At 35.3% G+C, this 19,558-nt stretch overlaps 1 protein-coding gene across 5 annotated transcripts in view; it reads right to left on the reverse strand.

Annotated features, from left to right (window-relative positions):
• The window catches only part of Kiaa1328 (KIAA1328 ortholog), a 213,855-nt gene that overhangs the window by 148,349 nt on the left and 45,948 nt on the right, over positions 1-19,558 (reverse strand). The window lies entirely within an intron of this gene.

The raw sequence follows: 19,558 nt of genomic DNA on the forward strand, positions 1-19,558 counted from the left end.
ATGGCCAAGATGAAAAACTCAAGTGACAACACATGCTGAAGAGGTTGGAGAAAAGGGGAACCCTCCTCCACTGCTGGTGGGAATGTAAACTTGTACAACCACTCTGGAAATCAATCTGGCACTTTCTCAGACAACTAGGAATAGCACTTCCTCAAGATCCGGCCATACCACTCCTAGGCATATATGCAAAAGGGGCTCAAGTACACAATAAGGACATTTGCTCAACCATGTTTGTAGCAGCTTTATTGTTGGTAGCCAGAAGCTGGAAACAGCCCAGATGCCCCTCAACTGAAGAATGGATACAGAAATTATGGTACATCTACACAATGGAGTACTACTCTGCAATGAAAAATAAGGAAATCATGAAATTTGCAGGTAAATGGTGGGACCTGGAAAGGATTATCCTGAGTGAGCTGTCCCAGAAGCAGAAAGACACACATGGTATATACTCACTCATATAGACATATAACATAGGATAAACCTACTAAAACCTGTACATCTAAAGAAACTAATTAGAGAGGACCCTGACTAAAATGCTCAATCCCCATCCTGAAAGGCAAAGAGGATAGACATCAGAAGAAGAAAACAGGAAACAACCTAGGAACCTGCCACAGAGGGTCTCTGAAAGGCTCTGCTCTGCAGACTATCAAAGCAGACACTGAGACTTATGGCCAACTGTTGGGCAGTGTGCATGGAATCTTATGTAAGAAGTGGGAAATAGTAAGATCTGGAGAGGACCCAGGAACCCCACAAGGAGAGCAACAGAACCAGAAATATGAACACAGGGGTCTTCCCAGAGACTCATGCTCCAACCAAGTACCACGCATGGAGATAACCTAGAACCCCTGCACAGATATAGCCCATGGCAGTGTAGTGTCCAAGTGGGTTACATAGTAATGGGAAGAGGGACTGCCTCTAACATAATCTGATTGGCCTGTTCTTTGATCACCTCCCCCTGAGGAGAGAGCAGCCTTACCAGGCCATAGAAGATGACAATGTAGCCATTCTTGATGTGATCTGATAGACTAAGATCAGAAGGAAGGAGAGGAGGACCTCCCCTATCAGTGGACTTGGGGAGGGGCATGCGCAAAAAAGGGGGAGGGAGGGTCGGATGGGGAGGGGAGGAGGGAGGGGCTTATGGGGAAATACAAAGTGAATAAACTGTAATTAATAAAAAAAATTAAAAAAAAATAAAACACACACAAAAAAGCGAAACATTCAAAACTTACTGAAAGCTAATATTTTCTTCCTCAATTATATGTAAATGTGTCAAACTCAAAATTCTGGTTACAATAAACTAAAAACACATAAAAAAGTTATGATGATCATACCTTTGTAAGATCACTCTAATAGGACTACTTATCAAATTTGGCTGAAAACAATATATTTCCAATTAATACATGAATATTATCAAACAATTTAAAATGCCAAGAACCCATTATTTGTTGATAAAATGACTCCTGTGACAAAACTATACGTGACACCTAGTATGGACATGAAACATATCCACTACAGTACGTGAAGCCCAGGGATGAATCTACATTAGTACTTTTCTAGACTGACAAGAAAGTGGCATTTGAAACTAGGTTCAGCATTACTTTTATCTTCTACTAGTTCTGCAAGCAGGAGACTAGCAAACAATACATGGTTCTGCTTTTATTTTTTATCTAAGAGCAGATTCTTTAGACTATGCTACAGAGGTCCTCCCACACACCAATAAATATTTCTTCTTTCAGGGTAAGTACAGCAATTAGAGAAATACTTAAATAAGACTTTCCAATACAAAGTGAAGGATGGATTATTGCAAACATTTAGGGTAATATGGTGACTAATTCAGTATATTTCATAAAAGTAATAAGAAAACCGTAAGTTCACTGCCAATGACAACTTACTTCTTTTGTTTATATTTTACATTTTCAGTAGGTTTTCTTGAACTCGTAAAAACAAACTGATGAAGAACATGAAAAGAGCCATGACATTTAAATATGTATTAGCTTAAACCAGCAGTTCTTAGCCTTTGAGTTGGCTAAATATCTGTATCTATCTGTACATCAGATATTTACATTACTACTCATAACAGTACCAAAACTGTTTCTTTGTTATGAAATAGCAAAGAAACAACTTTATGGTTGGTGGTCACTACAACAGGGGGCACTGTATTAAAGAGTCACAGCATTAGGAAGGTTGAGAACCACTAGTTTAAGTTTAAATCTTTTATAACTAATATTACTATTTATGCATCATACTTTCTGTGAATTATACTATGTAAGGTGGAATTCCACAAGCAAATACATTCTTATAAAGACTATGTAGTAGTAAAGAAAAACAGTAATTGTTAAAAAAAAAACTTTAAATACTTAAAAATTATTTAAGTAGTTAAAAAAATTCACACCTCACCATACATTCCTTCTAAAACACAAAAGCACCATAAAATGATATATTATAGACTGCTTTATTTCTGGTATGAAACAGAAGCTGTGGAGAAGATTAATTTACACATAAGTAAAAAGAAGAGAAAGATGTCTTCAAGTATTCTGATCGGTGACCTTAGAGGATGGCTGACTAGAGCCACACGTGTGCTTCCCAACACAAAGAAATCGGCAGTTCCAGGGCTCAGTGGTAGAAGATATGTCTAGCAAGTAGCATGTTCCATCCCTAGCACTGTATACAATCATCAAAGGCAAACTTTAGCTCAAACGCTTTTTCTTTTGAGGTAGCAGCTGCCTGTTTGTTTCCTTTACATTAGAACGCTGCTGGAAAGAAGCAGAAGACAGCAATGGAAACAGTCCTAGTGACCACCATAATCTTGGAATGAGTATTATCAATGGCGAAACATGTTGAATTGCTGGGCAGAAAATGAACAACAGATGCTGTCAATGATGGCAAAATATAGGTTCCTAGGCTTACAAAGAATCTTTTCTTTCCTTTTTGAAATTGTTGTGCGAGGGATGGACCCAGTGCTTTATGCATTTTAGGCACACATTCTGCCACTGAGTTACAATTTCAGCCCTTAATATAATTACTGTCTATGGTTATGGAATTATTACAGCAGCAATGCTATGCTATATCTTCAGATTTGATGTGAATGCTATACTATTAATTTATCTTAAGAAGAACATGAATTAAGGCAAAAGACATGCGGCTACTGCTTCTATCTGACTTAACCAACACTGGGGTAACAAAGCAGATCCTGTGACTGGATAACGGAACATGGAATTTTCCTGAACACTACAAAACCAAAGCATTGTGTCATACTCTTTGAACATTTTAGGCAGTACCTAACTGCCTACTAAAAGAATATAATCTCCTTTCATTCATGTACTAATATTCTTTTTTTAAATTATTTTAAAAGCCTCTACTATTATACTCAAACTTTTAAAGGACAGTTCTGCATATAAAGCATTTCTTCTCAAGATCACTTGAATTTTCTATAGAATACATGACACTAGAAGGCGGGGTCTACTCATTGAAAATATTAGAAGTCTCAGAAGACCATTTCTTTCTCACCAAACATGACAAAGAGCTAGACACTCTACATACTAACACTTTAGGGGCCTATTAGAAAGGTGAGGATTTACTTGCTGACTTCTTGGTCCATATCACTCTCTTAAGTGTCATAAAACCCTTTGAAGTGTTTCATGTCACAGCCAAGAAACAGATCCAATGGCCTTCTGTGGGACAGGATTTAGATCACAGCTGTGTAACCCCAGGATAACACACCCTTAACCACTCAACCATTTCTACTGGGTATGTTGTCTCTTCCACATTGGAGCACTATAAGCAGAAACAAAACACTACCAAGCACAACACATGTATCTGTCCTGTCTAAAGCAGTACAATATTGCAATGAGTGGACAGCAATTTCATACATCACAGCTAAGTTGGCACTAAGTATTAGCTCAGTTTACACAGTTCCTCCCAGATCGATGAACAGTTTCAGCCAACGAAACATGTGGTTTCTGGCCCTACCAGCTGTATTATTCTCTGCCCTGTTTAGAAGCAGTTCTTTCTTTTCCCTCTTTAAAAGTACTGAGGAAAAGCCTATCAAGAAAAAGATACTGTTATTACCAAACTGTCACTGCTCACAGGAGACACAGTCTCTAAGCAAGTGTCACCATACTATAAGTACTAAATTTATTTCTTAATAAGCATTTCACTTTAGGATAACTCTAGATTTATATTCTTTAGAAGGCAAAGCTACTAAAGAAAATTCCTTTTGTCTTTTCCTCTCATTAAACTTACATTTTCTGAGGATATTTGTCCCACCCAAGAAACCAACATTGCTTAGTTGCTAGTAACTGGACTCATCTTATCAGAATGCTTTCACTACCTTGTTCATTCCTTTCTTTTTTTCTGCTTCAGAAATTAATTCAGGATACCATAAAGCATCTAGCTGTCACATCTCCTTATTTTCAACTCTGACAGGTTTCTAGTTTCCTTGTATATACAAGTTTAGTAGGTTTTTAGGAGTACTAGGATGGGTAATTTTGTAAAATGCTTCTTGATTTGAGTTTACTTGATGCTTTTCTCATGGTTAGAACAGGTTCTAGTTTTTAGAAAACAGGTGATGGCCCTTCTCATTTATTGTCAGGGCACATCTGTTGGTATAATATTCTTGTGGAATGTACCCTTGTTCATTCAAATGCTGATTTCTCTACCCCACTATCTGGTTTAAATCCAGACATTGCATTGTGATGTTTACTCTAAGCATCACCTGTCTCAACTCTGTGTAAACATGCCACCATTTATTCTCTGTAATTATCAATTAAACAACCAGCCAATGCTGTGCAATGGAGAAAATAGGTGGGACATCCTGGTCCAGAGGGAGGGAAGGAAGCCAATGGGGGAGAAGAGAGCAGAGGTCGGCAGGAGAAGATCTGGAACCATAAGGAGGAGAGTGGAGACTGGCAGGAGGATCTTCGAACCATGAGGAGGGATGAACCTGACCTAAGATATGACTAAAAGCAAGTATAATGAGCAAAATCTGAATGGCAGGAAACTATGCAGGCTTGGAGGTTTAGGATGGAGTAACTATTGCCCAGCATTGTGCTCTAGGTTAATTAAATAAATCCTACTATGTGTGGTGATTTGGTTATATAGCTGGTTTAGGAATAACCACTGCTTAACTAAAACATAAATCAACAGTAAATATTAATAACCCACAACACACATCCATACAGTGATGGCAGCACTCAGCCTGCTCAAGTGGTTTAAGTACTTCTGACATGGTTGTGACCATGAAGTTATTCTCCCCTTCTACACTCTGATCTTCAGATAAAGAAATCACACTCTTAGAAGACAGAAAGTAAGCTTTCCCACCCAAGGTAGTGCTGGGACAGAAGGGGTGGATTACATGTACTGCTTGATACTCTTCCCTGAAAAATAGCTATCTCTCAGGAAAAGTGACTTTTGCCTAAAATCTCAGCACTGGGGAGGCTGAGGCAGGAGGACCCATGAGTCCCAAGCCAGTCTTAGTAACGTAGTAAAACTCTACTCCCCAGAACCTTCTAAAAAATGTTTCCTCTTTTGTCTCATTTTACTAATTAATAATTTTAGTTATTGTATAAGGGTTTGAATAAAGTAAATGGTTTTGATTGGAATTTTGTCCTCCTAAGGGGGGGAGAACAATCATTACCCCCCTTTTCAGCCTAAATTTTCTAAAAACGAAACAATTTAATGTGTCATAATTGAACAATTTTCTTAGCATATGCAGATAGACAGACAAACAGATAAAGATATAAAATTGACCTTGGAAAAGAAGAAAGGATAATTCAAATGTCTGGTTTGAGTGGAGAAGTCTTCAACAGGGCTCGGTCTTCAATGGGGTTTTCACAGCTACACATGCTCCCTTTGGGATGAAGGGCAATAAGGATGGGAGGAAGGAAAGGAAGAGGATAAGAAACTGAAGGGTCCTTTTCCTATTAACAAAAGGATACTCAGTGCTGCCATCTGCTGTCAGAGACTGTAACAATGGAGATTAACAATGGCAAGGTAAGTATGTGGATAGGAGAAATATAAATCATTCCTGTTTTGACAGCTATTTCCTAGGCAATCTCTTTCATTGTACTCAAGAAATAGAACCACTTTGAACAGAGTTTGCCTCATTATACAATGAACAGGAGAATGGCCAAGTAACCCCACACTCAGAAGACCTGCACTTAAAAAAAAAAGATTTTAAAGAATATTTACTCAACGGCAATGACACATTTTAGAATTATAGCATACAGCAGTGTAGGGGGGTGACTTTCTTAGTCAAAACTGAGATGATGTAAATGCTCTCTATCTTTTCTACACAGCACTGGCCTCATGAACGTGTAAAAATCAAACACAGCAAGTATGAGGAAAGTACTGAACTTTCTCTCTTATTGTGTTCTAATTCAACTTGTCTCTTGAAGCTAGGGGCTTCCATAAAGATCTATGCTGTTTCTATCTATCCTGGGATATGTCCCTCTGTCTGGAAGTATGTGTTTGGAACTACTCGAAATTCAGTCTTTACTATAAGCTACATAAGCTTTCTATTTCTTCTATAATAAACTTACCTGTTTATGCCTTTCATAAAATTTACCCCTTTTACAAGTGTTATAAAATTTGCATACATAAAGTTATGCTAGTTCATATAAGTCCTTACTGTTTTAATATTTGTAGTATATATGGATATCTGGCCTCTATCTTTTCTGAACTGATAACTTATCTTCTCTCTTTTTGTGCCCCATTAGGATGAAGGGTTTTTCTTTTCTTTTTCTAAGAACTAAGCTGGCTTTATTGCTTTTCTCTATTGTCTTCCTGCTATGTAACTTCATACTTGACATTTACTGTATTTCCTCTCTTAAGTTCCTGGTTTCTTCTTCATAATGGCTTTTCCTATGACAATGCTGATGTCAAATATAGTATCTACTACTGATAAACTCAGCACAGCAACTCCATGCTTCACTAAAGAGACAGATCAAGTTATTAGAGACGTGGGTAGATGGGGTAGAATAAAAGTGTCACATCTGACAGAAAGAATGTGAAAGGAAGAGAAAGCAGACCTTGTCTATTCAAGAACCGTACAGAGGTAGACAGGAAAAATATAGACATAACTAATAAAGGGAGTGGTATAAATATAGAGGAGAATCTAAGAATAATGAGAAAGGCTACCTCCCTATCTGAAGTCTCTACCTTGAACAAAGACTATTTTATAATTCACAGAAAGTAAAAGCAATTAACGGTCATAAGGCAAACAGTAAAGGCTGTTCTACTTTTGCAAGGTTCTTTAACAAGAAGTAGTACAATATTAATGCAAAACACATTTTTTATAACTGAAAGAGCATCTACTGAATATGTTAAAGAAGCTAAAATTTCAATAGCTAACTCAAAAACAACACACTAAACATCCAACTGTTACTTTAAAGAGTCAGTAAAAGAGCCTCATAGGAAAATAGAAATGACACAAATAATAAATCAAAAGAACAAAAGAAGACCTAAATTTAACTGTCAATAATAGATTACGAACCCATGATTAAAGACACAGCTGGAAAGATGGCCTGGTAGTTAAGATCACTGGCTATTTTTCCAGAGGGTGCAGGTTCGGTTCCCAGGACTCACATGACCACTCAGAGCTACCTTTAACTCCAGCTCCAGAGGAACTGACAATGTCTTCTGGCTTCCAAAGGTACTCCACACACATGTACACACACACACACACACACACACACACACACACACACCTCTTTTCAAAAAACAACTATGCTTTTAAATAATCATGTGAAAGAAATAAAAATATCTTTAAAATTGCAAATGCACTATGATACATAGTCAACACAAAACTTACTCCTAAAGTTTTAGATATCTGTAAGAAATGATAAAAAGCTTGGGAACAATGGCCTATTTGAATCTCTGGGTTTTGTTTTTTGTTTTCTGGTTTTTTTTTTTTTTTTTTTTTTTGGTTTGTTTTTTAAAGGAGCAAACTAAGTCCCCATGTAAGTAAAAGGAAGGAAATAAATAATAGTAAAATTCATAAAAATTAATTAAAATGCCAAGAATAAAAATTAAGAATGCCAAAGGTGGTTTTTAAAGATAACTAAAATTAATAAACCCTAAAAGACAATGAAAGGGGGGAAAGGTACAAGGCATAAAGACAAGATACTACAAAGGATATAAATCAAAAGAAAATAAGATAGTCCAATTTCCTGTAATAACTAATAGAAAAAACGCTGAGTGAACTCCCACTTTCTATAGCTTTATAACTGAATGCACACCCAACTCACTCCTGAACAAAACAAACACTAAACTCTGTTTCCTGAGATTGGGCCATACCTAGAATTTATAATCAGTTCATTCAGTCCTGAAGGGCTATCTGGAAAATTCTCTGTGGGTATGTGATTCTTGTCACCCAGAGATTTAGACAGTTGAATCTATGGGATTTGTAGACTACCTTTCTCTGCCTATAGTAGTCTTCCTAGTTTCCACCTGCCATTATTATCCTTCTGTTGTTTTTAACACACAACCTTCTTTCTGAGCTTTGTTTTGTTCAGTCACCATTTCAATAATGAAAAATATAGAATTCCACACAAGAAAAACTACGAAGTAAAATGCATGTTTGAGACTTGAAAACTTCAATATATGATTTTTTTTCTGAATAAATTTTAAAACACAAACTGGAGATGTTACAATGAACCAGTGAGTGTCAACAAGGTTCAATATGTGTTATCAAAGTTAATATTTAATTATTTTACTTGGAAAGGTGGCATTGTAAATGATAATTTTTAATTTCATTCAAAAGAACTTTTTTTTCCTAAATGGTGCAGCAAATTGATCTCATAGCCTGTGTGTGCAAGACAAGCATTCTACCATTGAGACCATATCCCCAGTCCTGGTTCTATTTTTAAATTTTCCCTTTATTTTTATTGATATATAAAATTTGTAAATACTACTGGATTTAATAGTCTTTTCCATACCAGAATATAATATACTTTGAGTATATTGCCTTCTTAGTTATTGCTATTGCTCAAATGAAACACCAAGCAATTTATAAAAGGAAGCATTTAACTAAGGGTTTGCTTAAAATTTCAGAGGGTGAGTCAATGATCATCATGGCAGGAAGCATGGCAGCAGGCAGGCAGGCAGGAATGGGGCTTGAGCAGCAGCTGAGAGCTTACATCCTGATCTGCAGGCAGCAGGCAGAGAGTTAAGTAGGTCAGGCATGGGCTTTGACACCTGAAAGCCCACCCCTGGTGACATACCTCCTCCAACAAGGCCACACCTCTGAATCCTTCTGAGAAACAGTCTACCAACTGGTAACCAAACATTCAAATATAAAGCCGATGGGGGCCATTCTCATTCAGACCCCCAGAGCTCCCATACCCCAATGCCCTTCATTTTGGCCCTCCCCTCTCTCACTAGTATCCTTTGTTTTCATCACCAGGTTCATCTTTCATATCATATATACAGACATGATTTTATGAAACTATATAAAAATTAGAACCCAGGAATGAGAGAAAACATATTGCTGTTGTTTCATCTCTGTTGCTGTAATAAAATACCCTGAAAAAAGCAATTTAGGGAAGAGTTTACTGATCTTATACCTCCAGGTTATAATAAGCCTATTATTGCAGGTCAAAGAAGGATCTTAAAACTTCCTTTCCACAGTCAAGAGCAGAGACAGTGAACAGATAGCTCCTTGCTTGCTTTCAATTACTTTTCTGCTCTCTTATACCTCAGGACTCCCTGTCCAGCAAATGGTGTTGTCCACAATGGACTAAGCATTCCTCTATCAGTTAACAATCAAGACAATCCTCTGTGGAGATATTTACACACCAACTTGATCTTCATGATTCCTCATTAAGATTCTCATCCCAAGTGACTCTAGGTTATACGAAATCAACAGTTAACCAGTCCACATGTACTATTTGTGTTTTTGAGATTAACTTAATTCAGTTAATTGTAACAACCAGCTACATTAATTTTCTGGAAAACTGCCTAACTTCATTTTTATTTATGGCTGAATAAATTTTATTTATAGGTAAATACAATTCCATTCCATATTTTCTTCATCCATTACTCTTCTATATAGCTTAGGTTGGTACCATAACTTAGCTGCTGGGAGCCAAAGCCATCTACGGAAGCCAAAGTCAAAGCTATCTAGTGGAGACAAAGCTATTTACTGAAGCCAAAGCCAAGTAGTGAGCAAAGGTCATTTAGTGGCGACCTAAAGCTATTTAGTTGAAGAGTTACCTAGGACCCAAAATCATGGGTGATAGATTGTGAGAACATCCATCTGTTAGTTTTAGAGCATCCATGAGATACCTTAAGAAAACATCCTTACGGCATCTTGCAGGTACAATATTTAACCCATGAAAGCACTCTTCCTATTTCCTGCAGCAGTAGATTAACCTTCCCCCTTCCCTGCCTTCTCCTTATATAAGTTGGGTAAAAATTTCTAATAAACGGAAGCCTTGGTCAGATGAACAGACTTGGCTTTCATTCCTGCGTCTCTTGTCCCTATCCCCCCATTCCTTCCAATCTCTCCACCTCAGGAACCCCGTTGAAGCCCCACGGGTCGGGGCACTTAGCTATTGCAAACAGTGCTGTAAGAAAAGTGATGTGCACCTATCTCTGCTATGTTGATGTAAAGTCTTTGAGTAACACATCTGTGAGTAATAAAGCTGAATCATATGTTACTTCTAGCTAGTTGCTAGAAGTCAACATTTGACAGCATATGCAGGAACACAGAACAAGAGAGAAACTTCTAGCTTTCATTTTGAGGACCCTCTACACTAGCATCTCTAGTGGCTGGACTAAGTTTCATTCTGACATGCAGTGTATAAGGGTTCTTCTTTTTCTGTGGCCTTATTAGCACTATTTGTTATGTTTTTAATGACTTCCACACTGAGTAAGGTGAGGTGGGACTGCATGCAGTCTGAATTTGCATTTTTCATATAGCTAGTAAGGTTGAACTTTTTTCATGTTTACTAATCATTTGTATTTAACTTTTCTGTGAACTCATTTCATTAGCCCACTTAATTATTACATTTTTTTGATATCTTGCTCAGGTTTTTTAATTCTTTGTATATTCTATAATCCTCTGTCAGATATATAGCTGGCAAAGAACTCCCATTATGTAGGTTGTTTTATCATATAACTCATGGTTTACTTTGCTATGAGGTTTTTCATTGCTGTTTTGTTTTGTTTTGAAGGAATACCAGTTTTCAGTTCTTTGCATTCTTTTTTTTTCTCATTTCATCATCTCTTTTTTTAAAAAAAAAAAAGTTAATTTATTTTTTTTATTTACTTTACATCCTGGTTGTAGCCCCATCCCTTCTCCCTTCCCAGTCCCATTCTTCTCTCTACCCTAACTGCCAATTCTTCAAAAAAGGGGAGCTCCCTTTTCCATCAACCCCAGCTCCTCAAAAGCTGCTTCAGGACTGAGCATGTCTTCTTCCCCTGTGGCCGGAAAAAGCAGTCCTGCCACTCCTAGTTATAGACACCCAAAAGACGCTTCACAATACAACAAGGACACTTGTTCATCTATGTTCATAGCAGTTTTATTCATAATAGCCAGAATCTGGAAACAACATATCTGGAAACATGTCCCTCAAACAAAGACTGGATACAATGTCACATTTACACAATGAAATAGTACTCAGCTATTAAAAACAAAGAAATCATGACATTTATAGGCAAATGGATGGAACTAGAAAAGATCATCCTGAGTGATGTAACCCAGACCCAGAAAGGCACACATGGTATGTACTCACTTATAAGTGGATTTTTAGCCATATAATAGAGGATAAGCATACTACAAAGCACAGACCCAAAGAAGATAATAACAAGGAGGATCCAAGGGAGAATGTATAAATCTCACTTGGAAGGGGAGATAGAATAGATAGAAGTAGTGGTTGAAGAAAGGGAACAAGGTAGAAGTAGTGGTTGAAGAAAGGGAACAAGGTAGAAGAAGTGTCATAGAGAATTAAGAGGGTGGAGATTAGCATATTTCTTGAATGATTAGAGCCCTTTACAGAATATCCTTGACTAAAAGTTTTCCCTATTTTACCTTCTAAGTTTCAGATATTATCTTAAAGTTTTTGAACTGTTACTATCTGTAGTCAATTTTTCTAGGATTAGAACTAGGTAAAGGACACCCCCCCCAAAAAAACGTCAAGACCCTAAACTGAGACAGATATTCAGAAACTGCAGAAGCGTCTGACCTCTGGTACCCTCAGACATCAGGTGGTTTGCAAAAAGAGATAAAAGACCTTTTATCTGAGCAGTCCCTATACTTTTTATATTTCTATCAATTCTAAAGATATTAAGGTAAAAATGACAAGCTGGTTAATGACTAACTTTAAGATTTTGTAACTGTGAAACTGTCTTTTTTATATTTTCAGGTAATATTTTAATTTCTCAGGTGGTATAGGAAAACAACTAACTCTTCCGTTCTGTCTCTAAGGGAACCATTTTCTCCCTTCCTTACCCTTAGCTATGAAAGCCCAAGCTTGTAGCATGTAATCCACTTTCTTTGAAACCCCACTGTGTTGTGGGGTCCTGTATCCTGATCACAGTATGGTCAGATCTTAAGATGTCACCTTTCAGGTTCAAGATGACACCTTTCAGCTGTCAGGGTCACCTAAGTTCTCACCCTGTGTTACTTCTTACAAATTTAATTCTTACAGTAAGGGACATAGTTTCATTCTTCTACAGGTGGTATCTAATATTTCTAGCACCACCTGTTAAAAAGCATCTTTCCCCATTGTATATTTTTGTCAAAATTTAGGTGGCTGGAGCTGTGTAGGTTTATATTTGGGTCTTCTGTGTTATTCCACTGATTTGTCTGTTTTCATGTCAGTACTCTGTTGTTAGTTATTATAGCTCCATACTATAACTTGAAACCAGGCATGGTGTAATTTGTTCAGGAAAGCTCGGACTATCCTGGATCTTTTGCTCTTCCACAGAATTTTAGGATTATTTGATTTCTGTAAAGAGTGACATTGGGACTTGATGGAAGTTTCTTTTGGTAAGATAGCCTTTTCCACAATATTAATTCTGTGAGAGGTCTTTGTCTTCAATTTATTTCAACAGTGGTTTAAATTCTCAGTGTAGAGGTCTTCCACTTCCTTGTTAGGCTTATTCTAAGGCTTCCATTTCTTAAGTTTGTATGAAGTAGGCTGTTTCCCTAATTTCTCAGTACATTTGTAAGTGCTATGTTTTACATGGTAAGTCTGGACCCAACACTTCACTTAAAATTCTTATCCAGTCTGAGATTTCTTATGGAGTTTTCAATTTCTTATACACGTTTTTTTGCAAATAAGGTTATTATTTGCAAATAAGGTTACTCTGACTTATTCCTTGTTATATGTATCTTTTTAGTTTCCTTCTCTTGCTTATTGGTTTAACTAAGACTTCAAATTCTATATTGGAAAAGAATTGAAAAAGCAGACACTCTTGTTCTGATTTTAGAGGAAATTATGAGCTTCTCCCCCATTTGGTATAATGTTGAACAGACTTGTTATGCATAGGCCTTATTATACTGAGATATGTTCTTTCTAATTCTGATTCCTTCAGGGCTGGCTCTTGTTTTATTTTTTTTAATTTCAGTTTTCAGTTATTTGCTCCAATAGGTATTTGCATATTCATCATGACTTCTGTAATACTACTGAGCTTGAATGTTATCTCATTTGGTTTTCTTTTAAGATTTCTTGGAATTCTTACAAAAATAATATAATCTTAGCCCTAATATCTAACAAGTACTTTTCTACCACCATGCCTAAGATTTTCTGTAGTCCACCAAAAGGCTTTCTTAAGAAACACATAATATGCTTTAGCACACAAAAGCACATTGGTCAACTGAGCAGTCCCTATACTTTTTATATTTGTATCAATTCTAAAGATATTAAGGTAATAATGACAAGCTGGTTAATGACTAACTTTAAGATTTTGTAACTGAGAAACTGTCTTTTTTATATTTTCAGGTAATATTTTAATTTCTCAGGTGGTATAAGATGCTCATCCTAAATTTGTCACATATGACAGCATATGCAGGAACACAGAACACGAGAGAAAATTAAAGATTACCTTGGAAAAATCTCATTTTAATCACAGGCTTCAAAAAAGTCAGAAAAACAAAATCAATGTCAACAAGAATTCCTGGAAAGAAGCTGCAAAGACTAATCACTGGCTAGAACTACAATGACGTTAAAAGAGTGGAATGTTGCGGGTCCAGAGGCTGATGACCTTATCCCAGGCTAGCTTCACCATTCTCGACCACATCTGTGTCTAACCTAACGTCTTATGACAAACAGACAGAAACCTTTTGAAATCTATTAGCGCAGCAGATCATCGGTGTCCACAAACCTAAGAGCTAAGAATGTTTTCAGGATCCAAAGCCCATCTTGCAGTAGTAACTGCCTCTTTAATGTACCCATAAATGAATTTTTAAATTGTCTTTATTTATGACATTCTTTTTTCTGTAAATCTATAAAACTTCATGAATCTTCAGTTAGCTGTTTCCACCTTGAAAATACAGAATTTGGATTAACCTAAATCTGTGTTCCATGGTCACTCATATTTGCATCTAAAATAAACTGTCTCTTGTTATGCATCAATATCATCAATAAAATAAACAACTTAATTTAACGAATACATAGGAAACAAAGTCTCATAAAAATTGTCAAAACTATAGACATGCAAAGGCTTCATGTTTCAGAATTCTCTGTCATAAAATATATTTAATGTGTTTAATAAAAAAAAGTGAAGAGAGAAACAATACATGTACACGGCACCTGAGGAAGTTAGTGAGAACAAAGCATGGAGAAACAGATAATAACAAGAAAAATGAAATGATATGAAGAATTGAATAATCTGACATATTCCTACTCAAGAGTTTCCAGATGGCTAAGAATGAAAAGAGCAACAGTAATATAAACAGCTAAAAAATTTACTAGCACCAATATCTAAATTTTCAGACTTAAGATAACAAATGATTTCTTACATGGATGAACAGAAGGTACCACACCAGTTTTTAATATATTATAAAATGGGGAATGGCTCAATTTACATGTCATTACAAATAATTAACAATGTTTCTATTTATAAAAAAGTAAAACATTTTATGAGTTTATACAGCTGTGCTTCCCAATCTCATGTAAATATATTTACACCTGACACATACTCTCCCAAGTTAATTTGCAATACATAGTCAACTTAAATATAAAAATTATTTTTATAATTTTTTTATAATTCAGACAGTTATAATTTCAAAAATAAATAAAAAGACCATTTTAGTATCTTAAAAACAATAGTCTCTTAATTCAATAACTGGGTATCTCCTCCATAAGGAAGAAGCAACATTCCTTTTGGAAGCCTGTTTTAAAGGGAAAGAAAAAACATGTAGATTTGTTACAAGTTAGTTAATGTAACAAAGAATCCATTTAATCTCTCAAAACCTATACTACTACAAATTTATGCATATAAATTTGAAAACATAGAAGAAATGGAAAAAAAAATCCCTTGAAAGAAAGACACAAGCTACTAAAAGTTTCTTAAGAAACAGATAAACTGACTGGAAGTTTGTGGTTTAAAATGTTTCCATCTGAAAGTAGGGTAAACATATTCTAGGATCAGAAGGTTTCATTTTTGAATTTTAACAAAAATGTAAGGGAAAAGGTAACATTTATCTTACATCAATAAGCCTTTATTCAGAGAAGTTTTTATAATAGACAGCAATTAACACTGAGAACCACCTAGTGTAGGTCTAATGCTTTCCAGGGCAAGTTCCACTCCCAAGAGTATTTGGGACATACAGATTAAAAACAAAGAGCACAAGAAGCTGGTAGCTGGGAAGGTGGGGATGAATCTAGGAGGAGCTACCATAATCAGAATACATTGTAAGAAATATGTTAAAGCATTAATGTAAATGTCATTTAAAAATAATTCTATAGCCAGAAAATTATTATATACAAACTCTCACATGTAGTGTTAAAGAAAAAGAAAAAGAAGAAGAAGAAGAAGAAGAAGAAGAAGAAGAAGAAGTAAGAAGAAGAAGAAGAAGTAAGAAGAAGCAGCAGCAGAAGTTATCCAGCACTACCCTGGTACAAAGGCAAGCAGGCATTATGAAAGAAGTAAATTTCAGAATAATATATCTTCTAAGGCAAAAATTAACAAAATCCAGCAACATATAAATGGATAATATAGCAATCAAGTAAGGGTCAGTTCAGGAATGTAAACCTGGATATTAGAAGATCACTTAGCAACATGTTGCTCAGTTAAACAAGCAAAACCAACTGACACAATAATATGAACTGACACTAAAAGATCAGCTTTTTAGCAAGACTCTAAGGTTGGGAGACAGACAGACAACTATCAGCAAAGCAGGAAGGAAAGAAACTCTCCATACCATTTCTTTGATCTCACAGGAATGTTCATTTTTATTGAAAGCTAATAAAGGACATCTAGGTAGAGCAGCAAAAATTACAATTAGTGGCTAGAAACTAAATAATTTCCTATTAAAATATGAAAGAAAGTTGAAAGAATGTGAGGATGGACTATAGCACCAATTTCATTCATCCTTATATGACAAGTTCTCATCACTGCATACAGTAAGGATTAAAAATAAAAGTATGCAGAATATGAAAACCAAAAAAAAAATCCATCCTTATTTTCAGAAAACATAACTACCTACTTGAAAAGTGTTAAATTATCTATAAAAATTCAACTATAACCAAATATTGTTTTAAGGGTTTTTGTAAACATTTTTAAGAGCAATCAATACGTGTGAATATATTGTTGAAGAAAAATTTTATCTCAAGGTGCTGAATTAACATTTAAAACGTTAGACTCTTCATTATTATTTTTAACTTAGTTACAGTCATATTAATTTTTATACATAACATACTTCAATCTAAACATTGTCATTGCTGTTACAAAATTTAGAAAATTTTAAGAGCTAACTTTGAAAGCTCAGGAAACCATCTAAAAAACAGAAAACATGGTACTTTAAATACCTAAGTTATAAACACAGGTAAAGTACTGTATAATATTTTATTTTCTTGCCAAATTTATATTACTTTTTGAAGTTTAAGTTATTATATTAGGTATTTGAAATTATTTTTTGTTAGAAAAAGTAATTACTTTTTGTTAGTGTTTATGAGTTATTCAAAACAGGGATAAAGTTTGTCATTTGTGGTAGGTTGAATAAGAATGCTTTTCATATGCTCATATAGCTGAATGCTTAGTCACTAGGGAATGGAACTATTTGGAAGGATTAGAAGGATTAGGAGGTGTGGCCTTATTGGAGTAGGTGTGGCTTTGTTGGAGGAAATGTGGGAGTGGGCTTTGAGGTTTCATAAGTCCATGCCAGCCTTCAGCTCTCTGCTGATCAGAATATAGCTCTCAGCTACTTCCTAGCACCATGCCTGCTTGCCACAACACTCCCACCAAGATAATGGACCAAGCCTCTGAAGCTGAAAACAAGTCCCCAATTAAATGCTTTCTTTCATAACAGTTGCCTTACTCAGTGTCTCTTCACAGTAATAGAACAGTAACTAAGACTGCATTTATGACCTTATATTTTAAACTAAAACTAGAGATAATTTTTAAAATACATTATTATAATATAATAAATTAACAGGTAAACTCTAAGATGTCTGTGTAAGCCTTAAAGTAGTTTTTAAACAAAATTTAAACAACATGTAGAAAATACCTTAAAATATCTGTTCATTTATCAAACTGATTCTAAATTAATACGAAGAATAAGAATAGCCAAAGCAATTCTGCAAAGGAGGAGTAAAGCTGAAAGATTTGTGTTATAGGATTTCAATACTTGCCATAAAGCCTGTTATCTACTGGATTGGTGAAGAAATTAACAGAACACAAGCCTTAAAAACAGGCCCACACAAATAGAATGACATAATTCTGACAACTGGACAAAGAGAATACAATGATTTGCCTACGTATTGGCTACAAGAAATGTACTTTGAATATTAAGATATAACTACTTAAGAAATTATAGGATAGAAAAAGATTTACGATGCTAACAGTACTCAAAAGAAGCTAAAGTAGGTCAATAAGCTTTAGAAAGAGTAGATTCCAGTACAAGAAATATCCCGTGGGATAAATAAGGCCCCTCGCACAACAATAAAAAAGCCAATTCATTAGACAGAAATAACAATTTCAATGTTTTATTCATCTGAAAACGTACCTTCCAAATGTATAAAGCAAAACCAGATAAGCACTACAAAGACATATGGGTAAACTAATAATCATACTCAGAGATTTCAATATCTCTTTCTCAGTAAATAACAGAAACAATTAGATATTTAAAAAATGAATACACAAAAGCAGCTTTGGACCAGATATTTAACACTTGAGGAATAATCTACTGAACAGCACAGATACAGTTCCCATATAGTTATCTAATACCATATATTTGAAAGTGAGAGCTTAGAAAAAGAGAGCAAATGATCTAGTTATAGTGACACACAAATATAATCCCAGCACTAGGAAGGTTGGAGCAGGAGGACCATTAAGTTCAAGGCCAACCAGAGGTAAACAACAAGACCCAGCTTCAAGAAAAAATAACAAAAAACAAAATACACATACAAAAGAATAAATATATACATTTTCCCATTGCCTACATCTCTTAAAATAAAACATCCCTGATTTCAAGAAATTAGCACAAATAGCTCCCCACAAATAGCTCCTTAGTGTATAGGTCACTGGGGTATCTTGTCTAAATGAAGACTCTGGAAAAGTAAAGTATTGCACAAGGCCTTGCATCTTCAGCAATGCCCCAAGTGTTGCTGGTGAGGTTCACACTGTATGTTTAGGAGGTGTATTAGAGGACCCAAACAAATAAAGAGGAGAGGAACAGAGCAGTTACTTCAGGTATTACCACTGCTACAAAGGCAAAAACAGAAATGACTGGGGGCCATTCTACAGTATGTAGTTGTGGTGCAAAGAAGTTACTAATCATTGTCTTACTTAATCTTCACAACTGGCACACTGATGTACAGACTATTACTTTCATTGTCCAGGGAAGGGATCAGAATGTAAGTGCATCATAAAGTTTCTAACTACCTGCCTTAGCAGAACACAAGGGTTCTGAACACTAAATTAGTTCCATGTGAAAGTTGCCATATTTTTCATAAAATCACATTAGTTTGATATTTCCTTTTGAGTTCTCTTTGTCCTTTCTCACTATTAAAACCTAAGCATTTCCATTAAACTTCTTTTTGATGTTCTAGTAATGTTTAAGAGATGTTAATTTTACCTTAAGTATAATACAATTAATACAAACTAAATGCAAAAGATCTGAAATTCTTAAACTTTCACCGATGTCAAATTATGACAATTTTCACCTATTTTGCTATTTGAGCAATGACTAAATAAAATCAGAACTGTACCAAATATTGACTTCAAGAATGAAGTAATATCTGATATTATCTCCAAATAGTCTACACTGCATATATACTTGTTTTTTAAAATCAGAAAAAAATAAGATTTTTTAACTGAATAATTATCAAGTAGTACATGAGCTCTCCTCTTATACCCTCAAATATTAGCACCCCAGACAGAATTAAGAAAA

This window comes from Meriones unguiculatus, chromosome 2, assembly GCF_030254825.1.
Source record: "Meriones unguiculatus strain TT.TT164.6M chromosome 2, Bangor_MerUng_6.1, whole genome shotgun sequence".
Lineage (NCBI taxonomy): Eukaryota > Metazoa > Chordata > Mammalia > Rodentia > Muridae > Meriones > Meriones unguiculatus.